Source organism: Pinus tabuliformis, chromosome 8 (assembly GCF_031772625.1).
Source record: "Pinus tabuliformis cultivar Carrire ecotype Pingquan chromosome 8, CPIR1, whole genome shotgun sequence".
NCBI lineage: Eukaryota > Viridiplantae > Streptophyta > Pinopsida > Pinales > Pinaceae > Pinus > Pinus tabuliformis.
The window spans coordinates 403,079,057-403,099,963 of record NC_142294.1 but is presented as its reverse complement, the minus strand read 5'-3'; the positions used below and the strand labels follow the sequence as shown (position 1 = coordinate 403,099,963).

Here is a 20,907-nt window from a genome sequence, read left to right as displayed (position 1 = left end):
TTATTTTTTAATGCATGTGTGAATTGTGTAAAACACCATTGAAAACCATGATTCCAAAGAATATACATTTCTGATATAATTAACCACAAATGATAAATATAATAACATGTAAGTATTTTGTGCAAATTTTATCTACATACTTACCTTAAAAATGTGGACATAATGACACTTGTAATTGAGAAAATTAATAATAAAGAAATTGTAAATGGTTCTTGATTGATATTTATGTGTAAGATCAAAATAAATATTTACCATATACAAATGTTACTTTCTTAAGCACAAATAGAAAACATATTCACAATATCTTTTAACATATACATTATTACATATTTATATAATATTCAATTAATTAATGGACATATATATTATTTGTATTTAAATGTATATTCTTTATATAGAGAGAATTATAGCTACATTAAAAAATAAAAAAGTATCTTATAATTACTATTAAATACATAATTAAAATGAGTTTTTTTTCCTATAATTGTCACAAAGGGTTCAGTTACAACATGTTTTCAGAGACTTGATTAACCCACAAATGAGTTGTTCGCCAAATTACTTAAATTAAAATCACTTGAGAAATTAATAATAAATTAATAATATAAAACAATTTGATTTATAAATAAATATGTTTTTTTTTTGTAAGCTAGGGAGAGACCTTCTTTTTTATTAATTCGAATTGAAACCACTACATAATCGTGGTGACCTCAACCCGCCCCGAGGGGAAACCAGGTTTATATGCCACCTTAAGTTTTTAATGGCCATCCAAAAATAAAAAGTCCTGATTCTGTCTGTCCATGCTTTATAAACTAAACACTCATAGAGATTATCATAGTTTTTTGTCTGCATTCTGTATTACAAAAAGAAGCTACAGTTAACTAACTATAATTCAAAAAGATTTTTAAAAACCTCTAATTAACATGTCTTCATCTGTTGGTCCGCTGTGCCTGCCTGCTGCTCCATCTCTTTCTTGATACCGGGACTGCTGCTATATTTCTTCCATCTTCTTATCCTGCATTAACAAGGTGTTTTGAATGTTCCATAACTCCTTCTTCAGATTTGGAATTCCCTGAGATAATTCAACCATTTCCATGGCTACTTGTTCCATTGCCTTAGCTAGTAGTCTCTTCATTATCCAGTAGACATGAAGGGTCTGCTTATATAATGTCATGTGTCCTCGCTTGTTGCCTGGATCCGGGAGGAGATATTCCCAGTCTTCCAATTCTGAGTCTGATTGACCCTAAATTGCCTCCTCTTTTAGCTACTGAATAATCTTTCTGATATTTTGGTTAGTGTTTTCACAATAGGCCCGTTCGGCGAACTGGACTTTCTTCCCTATGGATTTCCTTGTTTTCCTAACTGATCCTGTTGCGCGTTCTTCCCTGTTTCCAGCCCCTCCTTTTCCCCCTCTTCTGCTTTGCCCGCGTCTCCCTCCTGCGCCTCCCCTTCTCCTATAACTTCCTTTGCCTCTCCTTCTTTTCTCTCCTGATGGGCTTCCGAATAACCCTTCTCCTTCTTGTTCTTGGTTACCCCGGGCAGCTTCTTCCCTGCTACCCTGGACATTAAACCTCCCTACCTCTGCCAACTGGCTTGTCCATACGCACCTTGGTTCTCCTTCCTCTCCGTCCGAGTCAAACATTTCAACATCCTCCTCTGAGTCGTCTTGAACCGTGAGGATTTCCTTAGCTGTGGCTTCTTCCATTATTCCTTTCCCTTTTTTTCTTTGTGTCCTCGACCTCGGTTTCCTCCTTCTTCATCACTCCTCATCCATCTCCTCGTAGCCATTCTTTTCTCCTCTGCCATGTTGGCTCTTCATTTTTTCGACCTCCTTTGCACTGTTGTTCTCCCTTCCAGGTCCCTGGCCTCCTTGTTTCTTCACTCTGTCTTCGACACTTCAATACGAATTTGCCTCAACCAGCTGCATGAACCTTTCTTATGCCGCCGTCTCCTCCACCTACTTTCTATTTTATTTACCTTCTTCTTTTGCCGCTTATTGTCTACCTCCCTACTCGCCTCTCTTCGCCTTCTCTCCGTACTGTCATACTCTTGTCCAATCTCTGACATCCTGACAGTTCCATCCTCCTCCGTCGTAATTCTATCATCCGCTTGCCTTGAGATGATATCCCTTGCGGTGATCCACTTGTCCTTGATCATCATTACCTGAAACTCTCTTGCTCTGTCGTGCTCCCTTACCTGCTCTGCATTTATTATCCTATACGCCACCATTAACATCCCGATCGGGAGATTTATAAACAAATATGTTAAAATATAATGAAAACAAAATTATATTTTCAAACTAATTTTTTAAATTAATAAAATTTTGATTTTGATTTTTTTTAAATTGTAAATTTTCACAAATACTATGATAAAAACATACATGTAAAATTGTTTTTTTATCCATTAATATTTTTTTCATTTAAATTTTATATTTTTCAATAAAATTTAAAAAATAATAATATAAATATAAATAAAATAATCTCAAACTCACACACACTCTCACACATATAATTTTAATAATTAAAATAAAATAAAATAATATAAATATAAATAAAATAATCTCAAGCTTACACTCTCTCTCACATATATAATTTTAATAACAAAATATAAATATATTATCCCTTACATTTATAAATAAATAAATTTAAACATTAAAATATAACTTTATTATACCAAAATCCCGGATGCGGGTGTGTAGTACAGATCATGGTATGAAGACGGCTGGATGGGCTGGCGCGTGGTTCACTCCCAACGCCATCTGGCCTCACATGCTACCAGCCTTCATTCTCTCTGAAAGCTCCTTCAATGTTGCGTTAATGCAGCTCGACATCCCATACCGGCATTCTGGCTCTTATGTTATGGCGCTCCTCCAGTTCTTCACTGTTCCTCCCCCGCGAATGTTTTGCTTCCTCGTTGCCGCAGTGCTCTGCTCTCGGGTCAGTCCAGGAATTCGCTGCGCTCAGGAATGCGGTGTTGATTCTCAGCTGGGACTTCTGGCTTTCCAAAGTCCTTCCTGCAACTTTAAGTGCTGCTTGTCCTCCGTCATTCTCAGCGCTCCTTCGCGCGAGGTTGCTCTCCCCCTTTCAGTCTCTCCCGGCCTGCAAAGGTTTGCTGCTTGTTCTGCTCCTTCTGCTCTGTTCAACATGCCTAAACTGCGCCAAAGAATGGGCTGCAGAAGGGGAAGCTCCCGTGGGCGACCCATCCGCCAGCCCTCCTCCTCAACCACGGACTCCTCTTCTTGCTCCTCAGGCTTCGGCTCTGATCGCCATCCAGCTACTAGGAGAGGTCGTGGACGAGGTCGGGGGCAGCATGTTTTACCGTCGAGCTCTCACAATACTCACGCTCATACAACCCATTTTCAAATCCCCTGCACTCTCAGTAATCACTCTTTCATTGCTTCTGTTACTATTGAGCTGCACGAGGGTACGGTTGGTTTGGTGGCTGCCACTCCAGGAGCGACTACGGAGACGAGGGCGGAAGAGTCGCCTGGCTCTTCTCAGTTTCACAGCCAGCAGAATAAGGCTCCAGGTGGTACTGCCTCCCAGGATATGCAAACTCAGGCGAGTCCGAGTGTTCCAATTGAAGGCGGTTCCTCAAGCAAAGAGGGCCATCCCTCCGATGATGATGATCCCTTTAGTTTTGGATGTCGAATCGTGGAAGAAGCGCCTTCCACTGCTCATGATGCATAACCAGGTCTTCGTTCTTTGGTTGTAGTTTCCCTGTTTGTTCAAAGTTAAGGGTATAGTTGCTTTACGACTTAGATTACAGCTTTGACCTGGGCAGCGCTCCCCTGTTCATATGTATAAGCTTAGTCAAGTCGTTTTGGTCCTCTGGTCAGTCTACAGTTTTGACAATGTTGTATTCTGTCTCTATGCACTAGTCATGGTCCTGGTTCTAGTCAGTCATTAGCTATTCTTTTTGGGTCAATTTTCAGCTATGTAATGTGAGTACGCCGCCTCTCTGGGCTAGACTTCTCGAGGCCGCTGCCTCTATGTAAAAATATTTTGTATCAATATAGAAGTGGACTAATTCAAAAAAAAAAAAAAAAAAAAACAAAAACTTTATTATACCAAAAATATAAATAAATAAATTTAAACATGAAAATATAACTTTATTATACCAAAAATATAGATAATACTTTATTATACTAAAAACATGATTATATATATATAATTCTAAACATTAAAATTTCTTTTTTAATCTATATAAAAAAAAACGTAAAATACAAGTGTATTATACCAAAAATAATACATTTGAATTTGAATTTATAATTTTCACATTCATCTTAACTATAACAAATATTTAAAAATAAAATATTGATAACATGTAATTTGTTAATCTTAAAATGAGTACAACATAAATACTCAAAATTCCCTTTTGTTCACTTAGATACTAAAATACTTTACACACTTTCTCTTCTTATTCTCTTTTTTTTTCACCTATAATAAAATTATATATATTAAAAATCAAATAAATATTTCTATTAACAAACCTTACTCCTTAAAATTTTATTGGTAGCCTTTTCCCCCTTTTTTTTTAATTAAATACAAAATATTTTATTAATAAAATAAAATTTCACTCTTTCCTCTTTCCTTAATAACAAAATATTCTTTTGTTACAATATTATTTATACTAAGTTTTACCTTATTCCACTCCCTTCCTCTTCCCTTGATAATGTACTAGCATGTTTGTTTCATTTATTTTTTATCTCCTTCTAAATGGAAATGTACATGAAAGAGTAAACAAGTTTACATCAGTATTTCATTAGCTAGTCTACCATCTCCAAATTTGCATTCTACATGGAGAGACGTTAGATATGAAAATAGTCATAGAAACTAAAAGACTAAGATGAGTGCACTAATTCAGGTTGAGTAGGCTGACGAAATAGATTATAAGATCAAAATACAAAATTACCATAGAGGAATTAAGTAGAGGGATTTGAATCAGTAGCAACAACTTGAATTGAGACTTCACGATTGTTGGGGTTTCTACTATTCGGAGGAGGAATACCCAAGTGGTGGTTAATATGATCCAAGCATTGGGTGTTGATGGAGGTGTTCCACAGAGTGAAATATATTTTCTCTGTGCTCAAAACGATTCATTAAAATGCTACCCAAGAGAAACTTCAAGTGCAAGTATAGGTTGATGGTGTACATGTATTGGTTGAAGTTGCCTCCAGTGTGGCCCACATTCAGAACCTAGTCAGCTAGCTTAGTGAGAATCCCTATGTCAGATTTGTTGCCATGTCGAGGCTTCTTCATGTTCTAGGCGGGCGAATTCTTCCTGAATGGGTTTAGGGTTGAGATCTTGGAATTTGGCAGTAATTTCTTCCAAGTGTTGGTGAGTTCGGGAGTGGCCCTAAGAGGCATACTCCTGATAATATGCTTCACCTTTGCGAACAAGTGCCCGTTGTCGGGCCATGGGAAAAGCAACAACATAAGGACATAATCCAAAGGTCCAAGGCAAAGCGGGAGAGTAGAATCCCAAGAAATAACAACCACATAGGTGTTGGAAATGTGTTCACTACTTGGGGGGGGGGGTGAATCAGTAGTGATGGCCTTTATATCAATTTTAAAAACTTTTTACCACAATATCAAATAGCCACAGACATCCACCATATTAGTTTATAAAAAATATAAAGCAACAATAACTCATAAAATAATAACATGAGAAACATCAACACAAACAAGCACACATAAGAACATAAGTATTTATGGTGGAAACCCTTTCGGGAGAAAACCACCCAACTACTGCTGCACTGCTCAATTATTTTATTAATATGTTGAACAAATTTTACATGGATTAGCTTACATCCATTAGCTGGTAGACTCAACTTCCTTTACAATATGATGACACATATCAGACATGAATATTGTTTCTCTCACGGATCTACGAAAATATATCCGCTGGAAGCTCCCACGACCAACTATCCTTTCCCAACTACTATTGGACTATCCAACTCCAACTGGATGGAGAAATATCTTCCTTCTACTGAATCTGCCAAATCACTATCTACTCTAAAGCTTCCACTCCTTCAATTCATCCATGCAAACCACGTTTCATAAATGTTTCATACTAGGTTCTCAATCTGCCCAACATGAGCAACCCAACAACACCATCATTTTTCACAATAAATCTAAATCAAGAACTTTGTCATGGAGAGAGTTATTTCTTCACTTCTTCTCTCACCTCTGAAAGTCACTCACACCTCTACAACACTTCACCAAGTCACTACCATATCACCAACACCATCACAAGTAAAACTAGGTTGATTAGGATGCCAACCAACATCCATACTAAACATCTGGGCCATCAAACTTCTCTAGAACATATCTGCCATTAGTATGTAGCTCCAGTACCTATCAGACATCCTCCAACACCTATACAACCATCGCAATTCCTCTCCAAGCCCTATATATCATAACATCAACATGTGGACCTACTCTAGGACATGGAGACCTAATTAATAAGGCTCCTTAACTCTAAATCCTGTAGCATCCATCAACACCTGTATGCAATAAGATGATCAAGGAGATCATCATATCTCTACTTTGTATTGACCATGCAACACAACTGCACAACTAATCATCAAGGCAACTACAACACACCATCATCCAATTCAATAACAACAACATGAACATAAAGACCATGACAACCTCTGCTCACACTCTCTATGTATCACTTGCAAATCACTGCTCCATCCCCACATATCCATGCTAGTAGCCATCTGCAACCACACATACACATGCATAACCAACTCACTTGCAACCCAAGCAACCAGGTTGACATCAATTCCAACCAACAACAAATATCCAACACACATCAATGCCAACAATAGGATGGGGACAAGAGCAAGTGGCTAAAGACCAAAGATAACCACATAGTATGAAAAGCAGGGGTGGGCAGAAGCCAACCAAAGGATTGAATTTGACAATAATGGGAGAAGTCAGGGGCGACGTGATTGACACACCAATAGATATACACAACAAGTATATGAGAGTAACAAGGGCAAGCCAAAGAAGGATAACTAGGCCGCAAAAGAAGGGAGGTTGTAGGGAATGAAATCAGACTCAGGAGAATCCAAAGATGAGACTGGAGAAAGAACACAAGCCAAAATGAAAATAAGACTATGGAGGGGATTAAAACTAGAATAGAAGCCAATGCCGACAAAAGTCTATTGATGTTTGGAGAGGTTCACCCCTTATGCGCTTGAAGGATTCACTACAAGGTTAACAACGTGCATGGCACTTTGGAGTGATAATGGAAACAATTGCTCAGTGTGCCATGTTTTAGAGTCGTCGTCCATGGAAGTAGGATTTTCCAATTAGAGGAGAACAGGAGGGGGAGCAGGGCGAGAGAGTTAGGCCTAGCTAAAGCTCACAAAAGTGGGCTAGCTAGTGCCCACAAAACGATTCGCGTGGGCACACATAAAATGTAATGACCATAACAACCCAAAACTTGAGCTAGTCAAGAATGAGAAGGGGAATAAGTAAAGATTTCAGGAGGGAGGTGGAAGATAACAAGGAATGATAATTACACTTTGCACGAGCGAGACTAGCCATGGCCTAGCATTTCAAGCTAGATTCAATACAAATGGCATAGATACTAGGGCTAACTAAGTCCTTGACTGAGGCTCCTCAACGTGACAACATATAAAGTTTGGTTATGGGAGCATGTTGCCACGTCCTCAACCATTTGACTTAAAGAAGGAGTGGCAACCCACCTCCCCCTCTTTTGCATACCGGTCACCCTATCCAAGATCTCTACTACAATGTTATCCATACTTGGTTTTTCTTTTTTCTTAATAAAACTTTAAAAATTTTAATTTTTTTTTTCAATAAATCTTTTAATAAATTCAAATATATTAAAAATAAAATAATTTTTTTACAATCAAGATATTGGATTTGTCTTCTTTTTTAGCACCATTTTTTTTTATAAATTCCAATATATTAATAATCAAATAAATTTTTACAATTAAAAATTAAATACGAATTTTTGATATTAAAAATATCAGAAATCAAATAAAAATATTTATAATTTAAAACCAAATAATTTTTTTAATAATAAAATATATTAAAAATTAAAAATTTGTTTTTTTATAATTTAAAATAATTTTTTACGATTAAAAATATTAAAAATTAAATTAAAACATTAATAATTTAAAACCAAATAAATACTTTGATATCAAAAATAAAATCAAACCCGACAATTATAAGAGGGCTTTCATCTATATCGTGAAGAGAATTCAAATTTTGAAATGCATGCATATGGAATGGGTGGTTTCGTTATCACTTATAACTTCTTAGTTTAAAGCGTTTTGACTGTTTGAAACGGAAAATATATGGAATTGAAAAATATTTCATTTTGTAATTCATTTTAGCATGTGATGTATTCAAAGACATCAGAAAAAGTTATGAGAACATTTGCAAAAAGCAAAAAACATGGAACTAATGGTCTTATAGACTATTTTTAGTCTAGTGGACTTGAAATATCATTTCATGTCATTATATATAACCTTTTTGCATATTAAATAATAGGTGTTGATTTACATTTTTCATGCTTTTTGTATTTCTGCATTATAAGTTTTTTTTAATGTAAAATTTTACTTAAATTATGACGGAAAAGTAATTGATAATAAACATGTTATTTATTTGAGAATGAGCTATTTTCAAAGATTTTATTTTTGGATGGTTTTCTATACTGCTTAAAAACAAACAATTTCTCCACAAATATTTAAAAACCATGTATAAATATTACAACCATATCTATAAATTATGGCGTGTTAATGTTACAATAAGACCTTCAAGTCCAATAAAATGTTTGAAATATATGTGTATATATAATATTGAAAAATACATATTTTTTCCAAAATTAAATATTATACATTGCATTGGTCAATACTAAACTAATAGTGATTAACAAGAAAATCACTTGCTAAAATCTTATCTTGACAGAGAATAATAACTACATTGAAATATAACAAAGTTAATATTTATATTCTCAAATTATTTTAATATATTTTTTTTAAATGTCTTTTTCATAATGGCTAATAAAATTGATAGAAAAAATGTTTTTTATCCATTAATAAAATTTTCAAAAATAAATATAGATATAATGCTATTAAAACATTTTTATTATATAAAAAATATGATTTTTTTATTATAAATATATAAATTATTATTATTATTATTATTATTTTAAATTTAAACATTAAAATATTAAAACATTTTTATTATATAAAAAATATGATTTTTTTATTATAAATATATAAATTATTATTATTATTATTATTATTTTAAATTTAAACATTAAAATATAACTTTATTAGTTTAAAAACATATATTTTTATGACAAATATACAAATTAAAATGTTTTAAGATTTTTAAAATTTTGTTGAAATATTTTAGTTTGAATGGTTTAGTGAATAATTTGTTTCCCAATATATAGGTTGGAGTCTCTTGAGACATATTATATCTGACTTCTTAGTAATTCTTTCTAAATTATGAATTCTAAATTTTTTATTACTGTAATAGTGTTGTTTTTGGAGGTCATTATTGTATGCATTTTGCTAGGATTGTGTCCAAAGTTTGAGGGGACACTCCACCCATCCTCAAGGACTAGTTGAACCAGTTAAAGACCAATTGAACTAGTTGAAGACCAATTGAAGTAGAATAATTAGAAAATACCTATTTAAACTTTCATACCCTCTTTTGTAATCATTGTGCTTTAATTGGTCATTAGAAAGAGATAGAATGTCCATCGAAACCTTGAATACAATGCTGGTAAAATACAATCAGCAATGACCTCTAGAAACAACACTATTATGATTATAGAATATGGAAATCTATAATCTCTTATTTTTATTACTATTAAAAAAGATTTCTAAACTTTTTTAATCTATATCAAAAAATTAAAATGCATATATATATTCAATTTTAATGTTTTTACATTCATCTTAACTATAATAATAATATATTGAAAAAATCTAATTAGTTAATTTCAAAATATTTTAAAAAATCTAATTTATTAATCTCAAAATATTTAAAATAAATATACATCTATAAAAAAAAACAAACAAACAAACTTTTTTATTTTTATTGGTTACAAAATATTTTATAATTCAAATTTTTAATAAACTATTTTAAATTATATATATAAACTTTAAAATAAAATAAATATTATTTATAAAAAAAATTCTTACTCCCTCTCAAAATCTTACTCCATTTTTCCTTCCTTTTTATTGAGATACAAAATATTTTATAAAAAAAATAAAACAACTCTCTCAATTTTTAATAATTAAACATACCTCTACGACAATGTTAAGTATGCTCGGTTTTCTTTTTATTAATGATAATTTCATAAATTCAAATATTAAAAATGTTTTTTACACTTTAAGAAGGTTTTTGAAATGTTTAAATGTATTAAAAATTAAATAAAAGTTTTAAAATAAAAAACTGTTTTATTAATTAAAATATTATAAATTAAATAAAATATTTATAATTTAAAATTAAATAATTTTATAATTTAAAACTAAATGAAAATTAATAAAAAAAAATTGAGTTAAAAATATAAAAATATTAAATAAAAATATTTATAATTTAAAACCAAATAAATATATTGAAAAACAAATAATGGAGCGGAGACGCTGAAAAAACAAAACCAAACACAAAAGGAGAGAAAAAGTTTTTTTACAAAAGTTGGTTGAAAACGCTGAAAAAACAAAACCAAAACCAGAGAAAAAGTTTTTTTACAAAAGTTGGCTGAAAGAGAGAAAGAAGGAATATTTACACGAGGAATTGTGTACTCAATTCAAAATTTGAAATGCATGCCGATGGAATGCCTGACCAAAAAGCTATAAGCTATCATCTCAGAGCGCCTTGACCGTTTGAAAGGAAGATTATATAAGACGTTTTCGCATGCCAAACATGTCCAGATTTTCATCTCTTCTTCTGCTTCTTTACATTGCATTGGCTTGTCTTTTTTTTTTTCTTTCTGTGGATGTTTGTTTTTTTTGCATGGGCATGCATCTTGGATTTTATAATTTTAATTTGCTGTTCCCTTTTGACTGTAATTTGTGTGTTCTTTTATGTTTTTATTGCAATTCATCATTCTTTCTTTTGCCCTGCTTGTTTGCATCAATTGCCCTGGTGATTTTATTCTGTTGTTGTAATGTAGAGCAGGAGAATTGAAAAAGAATGTTGCCCATTGGAGTGGAAGGCAGGTATGGGTTTGTTTTTAAATCTAGGTAGTTTTTATTGATAAATTTGTACAGTGAGAAGCTTCCTCGTAGATAATGCTTAATAGTTATCTTCTGGTTTTAGCTGCATAGAGCCCTAATCATTAAACCGACTGTCTTCATTATTTCTACATCACAATGAAGCTGTGCGAATTGCAAGGCCTTTAACCATAGAGATAATGCTTTTATTTTTCTTTTGGCAATTCTTGCATTTGGTTTTGACCTGGTTAATAATTTTGCCACAGGTGAAAGGAAGGGTTTGCAACAGGTGAAAGGGAGGCTTATGACACGAGAAACTTTGGTTTCTATACCTGTCTTTTGTTTATTTGCCTCAATCTGCCTCAGGGGCGGTGTACACATATTTCTTAAATGGTGTATATATGGTTTGCAGTGAATATGGGAAAACAAGATTGCAACGCAGGACAGGATACGAACGTGCCAAAGGATGCTCGTACACCTTTTGGTTTCATCATTAGGTAAGGTAAGCCAACTTACATCTTTTAATTCTCGGTTGCCAAGACATAAAACATTCACCATTCTCGGTTTACTTAACAATATTGTAACAGGTGGAGTCAGCTTGACAGGCCGGACAGGCAAAGTGCCGGAGGATGCTCGTACGCCCTTTGCTTCATCATTACGTAAGGTAAGCGGCGATCCTTTATTTCTCGGTTTCCAAGACAGAAAAAACATTCACTAATCTCGTTTAATAATATTGTTAACAGGTCGAGAGGCACCTGATTTGTCTTTTATCCGGCGAACAGATGTTCGTACACCTTTCGTGCATTATAAGGAGTAAGGAAGGTACGGACCTTTCAACTCTCGCTTTCCTAAAGAGACGAAAACATTCATTGATGTCGGTATCTCGTAGTCTTTGCTGGTACATATTAGATGATGAGTTTTAACATTAATTTTTTCCATATTTCATCTTCTGCTCGCATTCTTTTTTCAGGATAGATCACCAGATATGGTTTTGTTAGTTAACAGGCTGCACTAATTTGTATGGAGCGCTAAAAGTACTCTTATCGTTCGAGCTTTTGGAAGGAGTCATGGATACAAGCCTGCTGAAGAATATCACGAGCCTCTGTCATGTATGTACACATTGTTTTGGTTGTATGTTTTCGGTTGGCTGTCTTTTCCCTTTTCATTTTTATCCATTGGCTAGGCGATTTAATTTGTATGTTGTTAAATTTATTTTCTAATTTATATATTTCGGACGAGCCTTAAACTTTTAGTTATGTATATCGATGTTGTTATTTTTCTTTTCTAATTTTTAGATAGTTCAGGCGAGCTTTAAACTTTTAGTTATGCATGTCTATATAGTGGATAATGGGATTCCACCTTGGTAGAGAATGGCAGAGAGCCGTAGGAGTTGTATCATGAAACCGATACTATAGAGTTAAAATTGTTTTTCATAGGTTCTGCCAGTTGAAGACAGCCATGCAGTCCAAAACTTATCTTCTTCTTCGTTCAGTGATTTCATGGTCCACCACTAACTTGGAATTACCATGAATGTTGATATCATTTAATCCTGTTTCTTATGCTATAGTCATTAGAATGGTGGATGCAGTAATCTCTACGAAATTGTTAGTGCCCTGTACCAGATCACATTCAAAATGATTCTATGCTTATTAGAGATCTCTAGGCTGCCTCCTGTCCCACATATGATTGGATTGTTTTTGCTAGTAGCACTGTCAAAATAGTTTTAAGGACTGTTGGAGTTGATCTGTAGGTTCCCTGACTGCCCCCTTTTCTGACTCCTCTGCCTTATCAAAATTTCTGTAGGACCCTTTTATCCTCCAACCATGCTTCCCGAGCCTCATATACCAATTCTCCTTTTCACTTTCCTTTTCCTCCAGTCATTTCTTGGTAAATTAAGGAGAACATGATTTATGTTTCCCCTATTCTATTTCCAGAGGAAATAAAGTCCAGGGCCCTGCTACGATCATTTTTGTAGATAATCCCATGTTAAGATTTTGTTTTTCAAGGAAAGCCATAGAAATATCCTAGTAGCATGAAATTTCCATAAAGTGTCATCTCCATATTTATCATTATGGGTCCTCAAGGCTATCATATCCAACTTTCACTTGATATAAACCTCCTTGTTTGTTGTCCAGAGAACCTGTTAGATTGTTAAAGTACTCTGGTTGAAGGTTTAATTTAGTGTATTTGCATCTTGCTTCCATTCCTCTATTATATGGGCCCGAATCTGCCTGAATCCCCAAATCATTAGCCTTCTTCTATAGCCTACTGTCCACCAATTAACCTGTTCTTGACTATAAACATCTCTGCTAGAAAGTGTAAGTTTCTATCATGAAGGAAATTTATGACTTGTTGAGATAACCTGGGCACCTCCAGACCTCCAATCCAAGGGTCTCTTCTGATTCGCACCCCTTGTACATTTCCTACTAATTAGTTGAGATTGTCTCCTAGGAGCAAATATGTTTCCATGAATTGTCCCAGTTCAATCGTCAATATATTCTTTTCCATAAATGATTGTCAAATCTCTTTAGTAGACATGATCCTCCAAATATTTTTGCAGCATGATCATTGGATAAAATGGGTCCTTCAATCCCCTACTTCCCCATTTTTTTCTTGGGTTTTGGAAAATAGGGGAATACCTCCGTTTATTTTTCCAGCCTATAAATATCTAAAACAGACCTTCCTAATGTTGTTGAGGATCCCTTTAGGTATATAGCCATGCCATCCAATGAAATGGGGTTACCTCTATCACAATATTTATTAATGTCAGTCTCCTGGACCTATTGCATCACAGATTTAGTTTTATATCCCTTTTTATTAGGTGGGAACCTAGGTACTTCATAGAATCATCATTTTTTTTTGACATGGTAATGCAGTGAAGCCTTGATCCTTCCTTATCTATAATCACTAACCTGATACATGATTATAGTAAATTTGTCTAGACTGATTTGCATCCTCATTAGGAAGCAATAATGTTCTATTGCTTTCCCTATGCACTTTGTTTCTTTGACTGCGCCCATTCCAAACAGAAAATCATATACAAACATGTGAGAACTGTTTGGGAATGGTGTTAACTGTGCTCCTTTGAAGTTCCTGTCTACTTTTAGATTATTCAGGTACTTCTCAGGCCTTCTGCCACCCACAAACGTAAGACAAAGGACAACCTTGTCTTAATCCTTTTCCAGGTTTGGAGAAATGTGTGGCAGAGCCATTTATCAATACTACGTAAGTGGTCGTAGAGTAGCATTACTCTATCAGGATGTTAGTTAAGAGGCTCAAAACTTGTATGTGGGGTAACAACAACTGAGTCTACTCTATCATAGGATTTTGATAAGTCCAGTTTGATGATCATGGCTGGTATCTTCTTCTTGATTGAATCAAGAGCCTCTTGAGCTATGAAACTACTTCAAATATTTGACTTCCTTCTCAGAACCCAAAATGCTCATCAGAGAGAACCTTGGATAGGGTTTCATTCTTCTTGCTACTTGCATGAGATTATGGTCTCATGGACCATTCACAATGTAATAACAAGTTTCACTGTATTAATATTTTAAAATGTGTGACTTTTTTTTAAATGTCCAGAAATTGCTGCATTAAAACAATTGTTTAAAGCATTTTCTCCTATCATTTTGTAAATTGAGATTTTGAGGTAAAAAGCATCTTTGCCAAGGACATGTGGAAAAAGCTCACTTAAGGTGGTAGTTAGTGTAGCATCTGCTTGAGCTGATAGCACTTGTTTTGACCAAAATCCACCTTTAGTAGCACCCCAACCTAGTCTATACAAGGAGTAGGACCTCCCGTGTTGTTCACTTCTCTAGACTGCACATAATGCCACTATGAAAACATAAGCTCCAAAACATGTTCATGACTACTTTGTCCCACCCAAGTTGCAGATCGCCCCCAGTCACACACGCTGGGAGAACAACAACAATTGTAACAAAACTAGTTCTCAATCTTTCATGTTGCATTTACCAAAAGAGTTCCAAGGCCTCATCACCCTATCCATTTGGGTATAACCAGATGATTTGATATGCATGAGCGATCATTGTAGTAGATTTCTAACGAATCAAATTATTCATACAATGGAGTAATGTATCCCCGTTGTGAAGCTACAAATGTCAAACATCATACAATGCCTTTAGTAACTTAAGCCAATTTGTAAAGCTTTATATAAGCTCTTATATTATGGATTCCTGCATCCTGAATTGCCAAATGCTTGAAACCATCAACAAAAGCAATTATTCCTTTTCTGGATTTTGTTTCTTTTCCAATTGTTCCATCTCACACAAACCAAAGGTTGTGTTAGGTACATATCTTGCTGCCTTTCTGCTGCATAGTTGAGCTCTCCAACATTGCATATATTTCCTCAGTCCCTGGGTGTGACACATCTCCTCTATTGACCTCAATCTAGCCACATCTAGGAGTCTTCCTTAAATCCTTGGATTTCATCATTTTTCTCACCCTTTGATCTAGATTTAAACAGGAATGAAACAAATTACAAAGATAACCATAAATACAGATATGCAGCGGAAATGATACTTTTTTTCATTAATGTAAAATACTAAATATGCTTACAAACAGAAATGGAAATAAACCAGCTAGGGCGGTGGTAGCTTATCTCTGAGAAGAGATGTGGTGGCTACATGCCTTTGAACTGTGTTACAATGAGGCTCGAAGGCCTATTTATTGTTGAAAAACAATGGAAAACCCTTAACATCCCAAAACCTAACCCTAGAAGATGAAACGCCAAATTGTGGGCCCGTTTTGGGTAAGTTGGTACATCAACTTCCCGGGGTCGTAACTTTGGCACCCGATCTTCGTTTGATGCGTACAATAGCTCGTTAGAAAGATCTATCCGAGCACTACAACTTTGGGAAGAGAAACATTAGTCCATGGACCCATGTTGCTTCTAGATTTCCCAAAAAACGTCGTTTACGGCCTCAAAACGACTCCGGAAGTTCAGGATCCAAAAACTGCTAAAAATAGTAAATTGTGCTACAATTAAGGAAACTGAAAAACTAAAAGAGATAGTTGTGGGGGTCCAAATGGGATAGGTGGGTGGCCACCAACATCTGGATCACCGTTGCTGCATTATTCACTTTCTTGTAGCACCATGGGTGTTTGACAGTAGTACATAAGTACCAATGTTTTCAGGGTCTAACTTTAAAATATGTTCTACTGCAAATTCCCCTATCTCAACATTGCAATGGACTCTGTGTTGAGAAATCTAGGGCAAAGATAGTTAAAGGATTTCTCTGGTTGATAATTGCTTGTGATATACTTTTACTTCTTAGCTTATAGTCTTTTCTTTGTTATGCTATTATAATGTTTTTTTCATCAAGACAATTACCAATATGCACAATAAAAGACAAGTGGCACAGTATGTAGGCTTATCTACCAGGGCCAAAACCTCTCACCTCTTGAGAGAAAAACCCGATCAAAATTCTTCTTCTAGAACTTCAATTGACATATACCAATACCATGATGCAGAACCTTGACTCTAGTATCCTCCTTGTCACTAACCTTGATGTTCTGCCTCTTCCCTTCCTCGACTTTCTTCTTGATCTCGAACTGCTTTCCTCGACTCCTTCTAGAGAAACTCATTCTCTATTCTTCACACTGCTCCTTCTCAGTTTCCTCTAGAGATTCTCGGTCTCTAGGCTTTCACTGATCTTCTCTAGAGAAACTCAGTCTATAGATCTCCATCTTGGTCACCTAGAAGAATCCTTTTGTTGCCCCTGAAGAAACTTTTCCTTCGCTTGCCCAGAAGAAACCTCCTCTCCGCTTGCCCAGAAGCAACCTTTCCTCTTTGCTGCCCCAGAAGAATCTCTCCTTCGCTTATCCCAGAAGAAACCCTACTTCGCAATACCTAGAAGAATCTCCTTCACTATACCTTCTTCGCACTTCTTCTTGATCGAATGCTTGTTGAGTTGCTTTCCTTCAAGTGAGGTAGAGTTTGGCTTATATATACACCTTTCATCATGTCCTTTAGGTCGACATGATCACTTGTGGTTGGGTCGACTTGAAGAGGATAAGTGACAAGGTCTTGGAGGATACTTTACATAGACAAATTTGAAATTTTACAAAGTGTAACATGACTTCATTACATGACAACAAATAATTCCTAAAGACTGTCAATGGGAGTGTTGAATCAAAAATAAAATCTCTTGCTCATGAAACCCATGAAGCAAGTAATACTGCTCGGGGCTCAAGGGATTAGAGCATGATGTATAAGATATAGCAGTGAATTCCCCCTTTTAAGGTGGGGCGGTTCATTGCCCACCAGGGGTCAGGACAATCATGGGTTCCTATATGATGAGGGAGGCTCATAGAACTTGTAGGAACCAGGCTGATGGCCATGATAATGGGGTAGAGCTCAAGTATTGGCTTTTTCCCCCGTGCTAAATGCTTTTGTCCTGACCATCTTTTGCATTTTCTGGTACTTTTCCTGTTGAATGTGGCCATATATGCTTTTAACTTTCTTTTTAGTTGCATCAACCTCTGGGCTTCATTCCAAGGCATGACCCAAGGTGTGGGCAAGGGAAAGGGGCGAGCTAACCCTACGTGGACTCGATGGAGGGATGTGGACCCAGGTGGGCGAAAAGATGGATGGGGTGATAATGAATGGAAAGAGGGTAATATAAGCAGATAAGGGAGTGGGACCACACAACAAAAATCAGGGTTTCCCGTGAAATACCATACCTAAAACCAAATGATCAGTAAAAGAGATCCCATGGGACTAGAATCCAAGGTTAATTCCTAAAAGGGGTGTAGGGGACAAAAGCACAGACCTAGCCCATCCTTTCTGCCGAATCCCCCCATTAATCCATGGCCAGAAGTGTCCAAGACAAGCAAACTACAATACTCAATTTCAAATGACAAGGCATACCTTTAGATTTGGGAGGCCCACCTTCAAACATATGATCATGGCAGATGGTCGAGGGACCACATGGTTGACTCAGGTGGTGGAGAAATGGCGTAATGAACTAGATGATGGATGCAAGGGGCTACTTGCTGCCGGTAGAGGACCATCTCGCAGAAAAAAATTCTCCTAGGGATATTAACCACAAAATGGTGGGTAACATGTACCACATTGGGTTTTTGTAGAACCCAAGTATGACACTTGTTATTCTTGTATTGTGTATACTATAGTGCTCAATATGGGTTTGCCTTGTTGGTTACTTGTATGGACTTAGTTCATGTTTTATATTTTCCTCCCTTGCCTATTTTATATAAAGGGAAAGGTGTTAAATTCTTTTATCCCAGATCTGATTTACTTTACTTTAAAAATATATTAAAAACCCAGAAAATATTTATCTCAAATATTTATGAAATTGTTGATAAAATAAATTTGATGGTATACTAACTCAGAAAATAAAATGCAACGGAAGTAAACTAGGGAAATCAATCACACTACAACATCAAATTTGTTCCCAATGCAATCCTCTTTCATGTTAATTTCCTCCCCAAACTTGGGGCTTAGGCCCATAGAGAATACATAGAAAATTACAACTCTTTGTAACTTGGAACTCAATCCTACTATGAAAAATGCGCTTGTGGAAATTTGCACTATTGAAGAAACTCAACCTCAAGAAAATTAAACCTCCCTCACCAACAATTTGGCCCCTCTCTTTTCCCTCGTATGACCCTTGCGCACTTAAGAAATTTGGCTTCTGTATATTTTGCCCCTCCTATTCATCTGACTTGGCCTCTCTTTGACATCAACTTGGATTCCCCTGAAATTTCTTCTGAAATTCCCTGTTGCAATTCTTCTTACTTCTCTTCAGTCTAAATTAGCCTCTTTCTCTTAAGAAAACCGCTTCCTCAACAATTGTTGTGTCTTCACCTTTCCCTTAGGCTTATTTTATAATTTCATTAAGACAAAATCACCAACCCTAATCTCCGAAGTGATCAATGGCTAGAATTGAATCCTAATCCTCAATGGAGATTATATTCTAAGTCACTTAAATAATTTAATTATTTATCCTTAGAAATCAAATAAACACAAAATGAAAAAGGTGATTCTCTATTTATATGAGGTCTACTTCTTCTAATTTCTCATTAAAAGCCCCTACGCAACTTTGATTTTTCAGTGGACAAAAGTAAAATTGGGTTACAAGCCAACCCACTAGCTTTATAACATAATATGCCAAAATAAGCATAAATGCATGTGACGTAGACCTAAAAAGGTGATGAATTCATATTGTTTTAGGGATCAAAATGCTCCATCAAGGCAAAGACAAGGCTCAAAAATGTCTTCAAGCATCATGATCATCATCCATCTCAGGGAAATCCCCAAATCACACATCAAAGTAGCTCCAAGGGTCGAAAATCCAGTTGTGGGTGTCAAACATCATCTCCATGGGTTTCAGGTGAGAAATGTGGTGCCTCGTATCTCTAGCGTTAGGGCTCCATCGGGTGCAACAAGACGTCCTCAATCATACCAAGAATAACCATCCTCCTTTGAGCCCTGGATCATGGCATGCCCATCAAATAGAGTGAAGGCCAACTTGGGGGCATGCTTTGTCCATTGGTACATCACCAAAGATCCTCCATGCTAGGCAAGAGAAGCCCAATGTTCTAGTGCCTTGGGCTGCTCTGGGATGCAAATTAATTGCCCAAGTCATCAAAACGCCTAACGCTCTGCCAAAAGTGGGCAACATTGCATCTGTTATGTCATCATGCTCTCTAGAATGTAGGATATGGCCTGGGAATTATGTGGAGTGGGGTGCCCTCAAGACCTCTAATGCTTTGGATAACCTGTCAAAATCAACTCAAAGTCAAGTGAAAGCAACCACTCATTAGAGACTAAGATCATAAATGCATCGAAGTGGATCATACTGAAGCATTTAGGGCCATATTAATACTTCAAACCGGGATCACCTTGAAATATTTTATTAGACCAAGTCCATTAAAGGTGTTCCCTACATTTGTAGGGATGGCTAAGTATTCAACCTATTAGGTGCTTTTCTAAGGTTAACCATTCAATCAATAGGCATTGGTGTAAATAAGTGACAATGGAAAGGAAGAACATTCATGGCCAAGTGCCATGGTCAAGAGACCAACTAGTGAGAGTCCACATCTTGAGTGTATAGATGTAATGGAGGGAGCAATCATGGATGCATGAGTTACCTTGCTTGTCCTTCTCTTCCCACCCCTTTGGTGCACCTTTTACTTTTTTTTTATAATGATATGTGTTTTGGTGCATAGCTCAAGGGTCAATGCTTGATTTTTATAATATAGCATTTAATTTACCCCTTAAGATGTGGTGGTTTGTCACTAATTAGGGTTGGGACATGTAAGGGTTCCTTTTGATGAGATGGAGCATCAAGTACTTTGGAACTGGGTGATGGCTAACGAGGAGGGTGGAGATCATGCTTGGCTTTTGCCCACTTGCTAAATTATGTCTCAGCCATCTTTTGCATTTTGATCTTATTTTCGTTCATTGTGGCCATATTATGCCTTTCCATTCTTTTAGCTTCATCAACCTCCAGGGCAATGCTTTTTGGCCCTACTCAAATATGTAGATAAGAGAGCACCAAATCCCAATGAAGCAATGGCAGTTGAACGCAAAGAATAAAGATAGTATCAAGGGCTTATAATGTGTTTTGGAAGTTTATGTATGGTAAAGGGAGAATGAACACGCTATTTCAAATCTAGGTCTTCCAAGTAGTGCCCCTCCTAGAACCTTAAGT

The 20,907-nt window shown here is 35.7% G+C and overlaps 1 long non-coding RNA gene across 9 annotated transcripts; it reads left to right on the top strand.

Annotated features, from left to right (window-relative positions):
- The first annotated feature begins 10,774 nt into the window (after nt 1-10,774).
- Nucleotides 10,775-12,322, top strand: LOC149235775 (uncharacterized). Of its 9 annotated transcripts, none has more exons than XR_016268340.1 (7): nt 10,775-10,924; nt 11,173-11,218; nt 11,479-11,501; nt 11,625-11,709; nt 11,800-11,871; nt 11,956-12,034; nt 12,183-12,316. It is a non-coding gene; the product is annotated as an uncharacterized LOC149235775 (long non-coding RNA). The 9 variants fall into 9 exon arrangements; XR_016268338.1 differs by having other exon boundaries at nt 11,800-11,876; XR_016268341.1 differs by having other exon boundaries at nt 11,625-11,714.
- Nucleotides 12,323-20,907: the final 8,585 nt, after the last annotated feature.